This window comes from Anopheles funestus, chromosome 2RL (assembly GCF_943734845.2).
Source record: "Anopheles funestus chromosome 2RL, idAnoFuneDA-416_04, whole genome shotgun sequence".
Classification (NCBI taxonomy): domain Eukaryota; kingdom Metazoa; phylum Arthropoda; class Insecta; order Diptera; family Culicidae; genus Anopheles; species Anopheles funestus.
The window spans coordinates 31,806,034-31,816,215 of record NC_064598.1 but is presented as its reverse complement, the minus strand read 5'-3'; the positions used below and the strand labels follow the sequence as shown (position 1 = coordinate 31,816,215).

Below are 10,182 nucleotides of genomic sequence, written 5' to 3'. Positions count from 1 at the left end.
AGGAACGATTCGCTTTTTCGCTGACCATAACGAACCGTTGGCCCGTTCGGGGACCGGCCAGTACCACATTGCCCCCAAGCCAAACGATTGTTGTCTGTTTGCAAATTTACTCGCCAGCCAAACACCATCTATCCTGTACGCTATCCATCTGCATCGGTGCATTTTTCATTTGTTTTTCTTCCAGTTTCATGCTATAGATTCCACCGGGTCTGTGCCCTTCGGGTGGGGAGGGAATTATAAAAGATAAAACACAGTAAAATACATTCACGGTTCGCCAAATCGTGGTAAAGCGATGTGTATACCGGATCGTCCTGCAGGTCAGGCTAGAAAAGCCGTCCTGGCACTTACACGTTCATTATTGATTTAGTGCCCTCGGGCGAAATTATGCAAATTATTAAAGATTTTATTACGCTCTTTCTGCTTCATCCTGGTGTCTTTCGTACCAAAGTTCCCAACATTCTTGCCCTTCATCTCCATCTGTCCGATAGATCTTTCCCTTCGATGCGGTACCTACCAGACCAACCCGCTTCTATCGAACCACCGGTGAAAACTGTTATCTGATTTTGAGTCTAATAACTTAACCCCCACCGAAATGGATTCCGACACGAGACGCGCGCGCGCATGTAAACATGTTCCCTGTGCTTGGGCTCTTTTGGAGAGAGAGAAATCGGGCCACGCTGTAGCTGGACGATGACCGGACTACACACATGGTCACCGTGATAGGTTAAGCTCGGTACACTTCTCGACGGTCTATTTACATGCTGCCGGTCCTACCAGTGCACAGTGCTCTTCCGCGGTGAATAGTTTAAAGCTGTAACGATCGGAGTCTGAGCATCCAATGTAGCTGCTACCGGCCTTGGGTTTGGCTGGGATTGTGTACAGTAGCGTTGTCTGCAAGATTGTCGACAATTTCAAGCTTGTCTGTGTTGCTGCGAAAATGGACTTGAGCACTTGAGGTGGAACCGGGACCGGTGCGGAAGGTTCGACAATGTTGATTGCAATTTGCATGCGGTGGCTGATTTCGAGGAATTTAATTGCTTGTAATGGACATGCTGGCGATCCATTCGCTGCGCATTGTCGAACGCATCTTATTGCTGCGATAAAACATACATGTAGCGGGGTTAGCATATGGGAGGACCTATAGAGTTAAAATGATTTGGAAAGAAGATTGATTTCTACAACATTTTAAAAATTGATTGCTCTTTCAAGGTATGAGTTGGTTAACTTAACAATGGTTTCGAACGAAAAATTGCATGCTAATTAAGGAAATCCTATAGAATATTAAATTGTTTTCAAATATAAAAACTTTAAGCTATATTTAAATTGATTCTTAAAAATGAATAAGAACTTATATGATCAAAAATAAAAAAAGATCTAACCAAAAGTTTTGGGTAGATCAATTCCTCTACCGTTAGCAATTCAAATATAATTGTGTAACGATAATCATTTTTGCAACGCATAAACGTTAAAATAAAGAGGAAAATGTCAGCCCATAGGTCTATAAAATGTAAAACTCAAAAGCTCTTTATTATACAATGTTACACAAATGAAAAATTAATTAAAAAATTAACAAGTTAACTTTCATACAACCAATTACTATCCTAATGTACACATTATTAAGCTTTAGTACTGCATGCAATCATGTGCTATTTCTGGCAATCACTTTGTAGAGCATAAAAAAAACAAAAACTCATCGTGTACCTTGGCCTTAAGAACAAACGCGACCTCCCCCGTAGCTGGTCAACTGCCTTGCGGCTTCAGAGAAATGCCGCTTACAAAATGCAGGGGCTGGTCCAGGGTCTGACCTGCATTTAACACCTTCGGGTCGATGTTACCGAGACCCAACGGGAAGGTTATCGTTGTTACCATGCATTCTTCATTTTTGCTCAAACCTTTTTTTCTCACCCTTCGCCCAGTTGTTTCGGGTTTGATCGTTTCCAGCTGGAAGCTCACGACAAACACTCAAGCCTAATGGTGCACCTGAAGAGTTGAACGTGCGAGCAGAAACGACAGCGAAGCAGCTTAAAAAAATAAAAAAAGAAGCAAACCTAACTATCTCAAGAAATCTCCGCTCCGAAAGTGTTGTATGCACGCGTGTAACAACTATGTAATTATTTATAAATTTACCTGTCATTTCGAGTTTTATTGAAAACCAACCATGCAAAGAAGCCATGTACACATGGGGGCCGAATGGTGGTCCGCATAGCGGAGCGGAATCTTTTTCGCAGCAATTGCACCAAGGAACACGGGGTCCCACAATCCGTTTTGGGACGAATGGAAGTAGCAAAAAAAATATAACCCCTTCTATGAGCAGTGAAACGGCTTCTGCTGCCCTGTTGCGGTTCCGTTGACTGTCAAACCGTTCGCTAGGGTGTCGTCGGTTGGGGGAGGGTGGGGGAAGGGTTTGATGGAGGAATGGAGAGAACCGGGCTACAAAGACTACTATGCTGGGTGGCCAGGATCGAGAGGAAGCAGAACGGGTCGATCGAATAAAAAGTCATAAATCATAATGATTTATTAATCAATGATTAATTTATTGGCAAGAAAGCTTTTGTAATATTTAGTTTCATTAAACACTTTTTGGTATTTTTTTTTTATTTTTTTTGTCGATCTCAATTTTTCGATTCGAGTGGGTCTGGGAAGTGGCTTTTTGTTATTGCTTTATCCATTGACACCAGTGCCAATGCCAAGTGCTGTAAGCCGTTTTTGGGAACGAGTTGAAGAATCATATCATTAATGAATTGTGCAACGATTTCAACAGTAAGCATGCTTTATTGGATTACATTTTTTAAACTCTTCAACTGTGGAATGGGAAATTTATTTCACCTTGCACTTGTTGATGCAATATGCAAGTTACAAGTAAAACAATATTTGCTATTTTTAAATGTGTTGAAATGTATTGGAAAAACACACATTGTATTACTAGAACGAGTGCCTTTACCAGTTCTAGGTGTGTTAACAGATTTATAGACCTTCTCTTCCACACACACACACAGACCAATATAAAACAAAACGATAATGCTGAACATTGTGTGAACAATTTGTACCGTGTCGTATGGTTCTACCCGATCAAATATCTTTGTACCACCCACTTCTAATTCATCCCCTTCTATATACACTCACACACATATATACCATTCGTCTCGTGGGTGGAATCGATCCGGGGCCGATAATTAGTTCGATGATCCAAAAAAGGTAAAATCCTGTTCCTCGCCATGTGGTTGGTCAGGGTGGTGGTACTGCCTAAAATGGATATTTGCTGGATGAGTGCTGTTGGTATTCTGAACTTGCTGCGCCGAAGGTGTTGCCAGGCGTTTACATTGCGATCTGCTAGATTCTGTTGTGTGAGCGATTACGCTAATGGTTGGTCGTGAGTTAGACAACGACAGAGGACGTCTCCACATTCTTAGTATCTGAGATTTTGTGCAATCGAGACCGATTTAATCGGATTTGCTCGATGCAGAGCAATCGTTGTGTTCGGTCTAGTAGTTTTAGTAGTAGATTTGTTTGTATGTCTTTTTTCCCCACTTTCAACGAATCATGGTTCAGCCACCTATAAAAGCGATTTATCGAACACGATGCAAACATTTGTGTTTTTTCTTCTATTACGTCGATCCTTTGGATTTGCAGTTGGGTGGGAGGTTCTAATTGATGCTGTGGGATGCAGCCAACCTGAAGCTATCTGACACTGTGATTTGATGCTCGTGTTTTATCGTTGATTTGTTTTGTGTAAAGCAAACATATGAAATGATCGATTGTATTGTGTGGAAATGTATCGTAGTCAGACTCCTCCCTTTTTATTGCTAAGAGTACGATTTTCAACCACATACTTAGAATAGGAAAGGGCTGAATAGTGCGACAATATTCGTATGTCCAGCCCTTCATAGCTTAACGAGTCTAATTCGCTGTAAACACTGTGCCGACAGACCAACGGATGATCAAAAAGCCTTTTAAGCTAATTTTTCTAAGTAAAGCAATTAAAATAATACCGAGCGTTGGTGGTGGAAAAGCTTTTAGCACATAAAACCTGTCTATGTTTTGGTAGAGGTTATTTGGTCTCTTTGGTACATGGATTTGTGAATTTTGAATCTCAACTAATCCAAAGTTGTATCGGTGGTGTATGTGATAAACGGCGGCGGTTCCACAAGACAGGACTGAAGATCAAATCCTTCCTGGGTTCCCCCATAGCAAGGGCTGACTATCTGTTTACGTGGTAAAAATAAGTCTTGTAATCTAAAGTAATCTAAAAAACCATATTGTGTGTGTGTGTTAAAGATTTTTTTATTTCATTTTTTTTATCCTTTTTTTTATTTAAAGCATTATTTGAGTAAAAAGAAGCTTATTTCAACTAATTCGCATTCTCTCTCTTCTTGGCTTTTAACGACCTTGCAGGTCACGCCGGCCATTTCTGGCTTACTAGACTTATTATTTTTATCACGTAGCCGGATAGTCAGTCCTTGCTACGGGGGGACGGTCCGGATGGGATTTGAACCCGGGCCAGCCGTGTGGACTGGCGCCGTTTATCACATGCACCAATTCGCATTATAATACATTATTTGAATGAAATGAAAAGTATTTCAACAAATTCTCATTCAAATACGTCAATTTATAATTTTTGCTAAATTTCTCCTAAAAAAAGCTAAGGCTACAATAGCCTTAGGAGATTTTTTACAATAGCCTTAGGAGAAAATCTATAGATTTTTTTTATTTTTTTTATTTAAAGCATTATTTTATTGTAAAGAAACTTATTTCAACAACTTTGCATTAAAATACATCAATTTATAAATTTTGCTAAATTTCACAAAACAACTAAGACTACAATAGCCTTAGAAGATTTTCAAACTTATAGAATTTTTTTAATTTTTTGTATCATGTTTTATTCTTTTCGTTAAAAAAACTTCTTTACAAATTTTCAAAAATCTTATTTGTCATGTCTTGTATGTATTCCGTTACTAATATTGAATAAATGTCAAGCTAGAAGACCTATGTGATATTCCATTGGTAATCGTGATTGATTTGTTGTATTTTTCGTAGATTTAAATAATTTGATTAGTAAAGCGAACATCGCGAATGTTTCTAAAATAGCTTAGAAAAAAATAAAACATACCTTTAACAATAGTCTTTAAGCAAACAATCATCATGATTAGCTGACAATGCTTAGAATAGCCAAAGCTTGACTATAAATAACAAAGAAAAAAATCAATCAATACACCGAAAACACAAAGTGCAAGTAACGTTTCACGTGCTGATATTCCCGCAATGTGTTATGGAACGTATTTATAATTCCTTATTTGCCGAATGCGTTTCAAAGCACATGCTCGTACAGACACCGTACCGTAATGACGTCAAACGAAAATTTTTATTTCAATTACAAAACGCTTCCGAACTATACGGCAAGCTATTAAAAACCGCTCATCCATGTCCGGAAAAGCTCGACCGGTGAACGGCAAACCGAAAGCATGAGCTGAAACATTCATCTCACGCACCGCCGAACCGACAATCGCAAAAGAAATGTACCTTCGGATACCACCTTGCCTGTCACGTGTTGCTGATTCGACCACTTGTTGCCAGTGGGGAAAAAATAGAGCAGCAGAACCAAGGAAGCAAATGGGATGAAGGCTAGTTTTAGGCCCGGGGCCCGGATCTGGAAAACCATTACTATTTCCAGACACTCCTTCTTTGCCGGGTCGACATCATTCGACATCAAGGACAGCTTGATTCCCTAAACGTCACGCTGATGACGTTCGCAACGATAGTCACGCAAAAGGGGAATAAAAACAAGTCCATCCATCCAAGTGGTGCTCACATCGTGCCACGCGTGCCACCACAGAGTACCGAGTGCCGTTGATGAAATCCGCGGGAAATTGCTTAGGAAAACTCACGGGCATCGTGCGTGCAACCATGTGCGCCCTTTCGATGGTGTTCGCCTGATTGAGATCCGCGTGATTGGTGCCAGAAGTGCTAGAGAAAGTAAAAGGTTGTCTAGTCGCATGGATCACGGAAATCACGCGTGGAGACGTGAACTACGACGAAATGCCGTTCACGGAGCATCGAACCGTTCGCCAACAACGTGTGGTTGCTTTTTCCGGAACAGACAATCAAGCAGATGCCAGACATGTGCGGTAAAAGTTTATTTCCGATCGAAATTGGTTTAAAAATAAATCCATAACTCCGGAATTGAAGTTAACGTCGGTTGCGATGGTTGTGTCGCGAACTGGTGTTTATTCCGCTGCTTGGGAAAAATTAACTACTCAAGAAATGCGAATGTTTTTCAATTGTATTCATGAATTTTTTATTGTTTAAGAAATTAAAGATTGAATTGAACAGAATTTAATATAAACTGATGGACCTTAAAACAAAACTACCATTTTAGCTTTTTTTCCTCCTTCTGAACTGCTGTATACTGGAGATACCCGCTGAGATATAAAATATTACATATAAAAATATTTTTTAAATACAAATATCTCGTTTAATTGTGGAAAGCAGTGATGGGAATTCCGGAGTGGAATTATGAAAGTACTCCAACTTCGGAGTGGGAAAACTGAATTCGACTCCATCAACATCCGGAGTCAAAACGAGGTCAACTACGGTATTAATCCGTAGTCAGAGCCGCAGTTGAATTCTATATTGACTCCAATTTCGTTGACAGCGGAAGAAACGCTGAATTTTACCATACGAATTTTCAAACTAATTTTCACATGACTGTTTTCCCAGTTTTCTTGTAATTTTCCTCATATTTTGTGGCATTCTTCCACATCTTTTCGCAATGTTTTTAACAGATTTTTTCAAGCTTTAAAATAGTTTTTCTCCAATTGTACTATTCCCCACTTTTCTTTTAGGTTTCAAATAGGTTTCTTCTGGATTTTCAACACTTTTCATTGGTATTTTCCGTAGTTTTTTAAATGGTATTGGTATTGAGTACCAATGTTTCGACAGCTACGTTGTCATCGATCGTTCGATGCATCGATAACTTTTAACAGTTTTAGTACATGCGCCCATATTTCGGAATTAATCCGTAGTCGAGTTCTGAATAGCCTGGAGTTCGCAACTCCGGAAAAATTTAATTTTGCCCATCACTACAAGGAAGAAATGTGTTGTGAAAATTGTACACACATTGTAATAATCAAATAAAAATTTAAAAAAAATTGTATCTTGTGTAATCACTTCATTTTTCTGACACTTCAATGTGTTATTTTTGATGTTTTTAGTCCTAACTTTGGTATGCTGTAATGTCACGAGTAAACTAAAGCATCTTACAATCATAACGAGCCATCTAATGACGGTTGCCCGTTGACATTCCGTAACTATTCTCGGGTATCAGACCCATTTACACCCACCGACTTTACCGGAACACATATCGCCGACGTCACGCGTTTGTAACAAATTTGCGCACGACTACGCGAGTCACTGGTGACATACAATGTCTCGTCGAAACGCTAAACTAAACTTAAAAAAATAAAGAAACAAAAACTAAAAAACAGTTGATGGTTGTGGTAGTGTCAAACGCTTTTGCATCCCACCGTAGGCCGGGTGACTTGGGTGGCAGTGTAGGCCGCTTACATGACCGAAAAACCCGGGGGCCACCATGCCCATGCGATAGTCACCCAGCTGCCCAGGGTGAGAGTATTTCCATCCTCCGCCCGCGTGGACGGGTTGATCAAATTTGGTTCGTCCGTTGGTGGAGGATTTTGTGTCGTGCTCCGGTTTCCGTCCACCTTATGCATATGCGGTGCACGGTCTTCACACTTTCGTTTGACGCTTCAGTACGGTTCGGAATTGCGCCTGTAGACGCGGTCAATCTGCCGCGACCGCGTAAAGTTTGCAGATGGCGCTCGGAAGCTGAAGCGTTCCCCGGTTTTGATGCTAGCCATGAGAGCGCGTAATTGGTATGGCCACGCATACACACAGCTCGATCCCGCGCCGGTCAGCTGCTCTGGAGGTCACGATATTTTCCCGGCGAGTGCAATTAATCGTGTTTCGTTTCGTCGCGAGTGAGCTACAGCTGAACAGTGATAAGACCAGTGAAGCAATTCGGTGCGAGTCAGCCACAGTCAGTTGGTAAAGTGTTTACTGCACAGCCGCGTTGTACAAAACGATCGAAACATCTCGGTGTAGACAACCCCCGTGTTTAAAAACTCCATCAATTCTTCCACTCACAGTGCAGCAATTTCAGGAGTTTTGTCTACAGTTCTTGATTTGTTTAATTTTAAAAAACCTGTGCAAGTGAAGCATTCTGTAGGGGGGAGTGTGAAGTGCACCTGTTAGATATTCCACCGGGTGTGTTTGTGAGTGTTTCATCGATCACCAAGGATGCATCAGAACCATGCTACAATTCTCAGCATCGGCAAAATACCTCTTCCAACAAAATCCTTCAGATATTCAGACATATGTGATTGCCTTTTCTTTCTCACAGTGCCTACACCAAACCGAAGTTAACGCCTAAAACACAACCAAAGTGTACGCAAAGTCACGAGTTTATTCGTTATTTCGTTCACTCGTTCCCTCTCACCGACCCGTTCGTGTCCGTAGGTTTCGGCAGGCTGTCGCATATTTCGTCCGGTTCGTGCGGTAGTAGTTAATCATAGTCGCACATCCGGTCGTTGCGCGCTATGGTGCGGTTTCACTGTGATGCGATTATTCGTCGTCCATTCTAAACAGATTCGTTTGTCTCGAGCGATCTGGAATTAGCTGCATGCCGGCTAGTGTTTGTGTTAAATCTGTGGCTTTTGCAGTAGTGATGATGATTCAACAAGTGACGAAGTTTTTTTGTGTTTTTGTTTATCTTGCTTTTGATAGTGAAAAAGAGTTCTATGATTTTGAAATATCGAATAACACACCAAATATTGTATATGTGTTGCGTTCACTCAGTGTTTTAAGGAGTAAAATGACAGTTGTAAACAAAATGAAGCCTTCCGTTAAATATCACACCCATAGCAAGCAACCGGAAGTGTGCAAAGCAGTAATTAACCTGGTGAAAACATGATATGCTGAAGAGGTGATAAAAGCTTAACAACAAAAAGTTTTTCTACGATCCGTGAATTATCGATCGGTAAGTCAAATGGTTAAAAAAAGAACAAAAAAGTTTAAGGAACAAATGAATTTTGGTATAAATTTAAAAAAAAATATTACAATTTTTTTTGCTTGTTAAGAACGGCCAGGCTTTATTAGGGCTTTTTTTACCACGCAAGTGAATAGCCATTCCTTGCTACGGAGGATGCTGCGGTCTGGATGTGATTTGATACTCGGTACTGTTGTGTGGACTGGTGCTATTTATCATATACTCCACCGGTCCGCAAAAAAAATACATTTACATTTTTATACAAAACAAAAAATTCCTCAAACTAAAATAAAATTTTATTTGGCTTAAAAAACTCAGACAAAAAAAAAATAAAATGCTAAAAATAATGCTTCTTAATATTGAAAAAAAGCAATCATCCATAAGCCATAAGCGATCACCTTCGTTGTGCTGTAAATAATTTTCAGTAATAGACACCTTTCTTGTTTACCCTTCAAACAACCTACAATGTTACATCGTACCAGAGTGTAGCACTTCTGATTAGTACATAATTATCACTCCTACGATATTATTTTTAAAATACGCCTCCTTGCCCATTAGTACACACTTCTATGAGCTACTCACCCGATTTGCTAAGATTGCACGGAGTAGGAGTAAATAAACAAATGCACAATTCTTACGCCTTCCAGAACAAACGTATGAAAATTATCACCGAAATTTGATACAAAAAAAAAATCAAAAATCAAAACCAATCAGCCGTAAGCGTTGTGAGTGTGGGTGACGACGATCTTCTCCTCCGGTCACAACTTCAGCCTTTTTTGCACCTCAATTACCGAAATAAAATTTGACCATCTTCTCTGTATGCAAAAATACATATATGCTACGGTTCGATTTTACTACCGTCTCACTTAATTACGCGACCTAATGCCATAATTCTTTCACTGCCGATCTCCCACCACCACCACTATTACCCCTATCGGCTTTTACTCGACGTACTCTTCGACAGGGCGCCATACGTTTCGTATAAACTGCAACCAAACTGCACTAATGCGACACCGATCCTCCGGTCAGATAAATGGCCCAACTCCTCCTACACACAGCCTATAGCACGCGTGGCTGCCATGGCCCACGCACACCTACGGGTACCGAAATTTCGCCCACTCCCA

General features: G+C 40.4%; 1 protein-coding gene across 1 annotated transcript in view; it reads left to right on the top strand.

Moving 5' to 3' along the window:
• The first annotated feature begins 7,681 nt into the window (after window positions 1–7,681).
• The window catches only part of LOC125764288 (dendritic arbor reduction protein 1), an 81,133-nt gene continuing 78,632 nt past the window's right edge, over window positions 7,682–10,182 (top strand). Inside the window, exon 1 of the mRNA XM_049428386.1 lies at window positions 7,682–9,049. The gene's annotated coding sequence lies outside the window, so the exon portion shown is untranslated. The remainder of the gene's footprint in view (window positions 9,050–10,182) is intronic.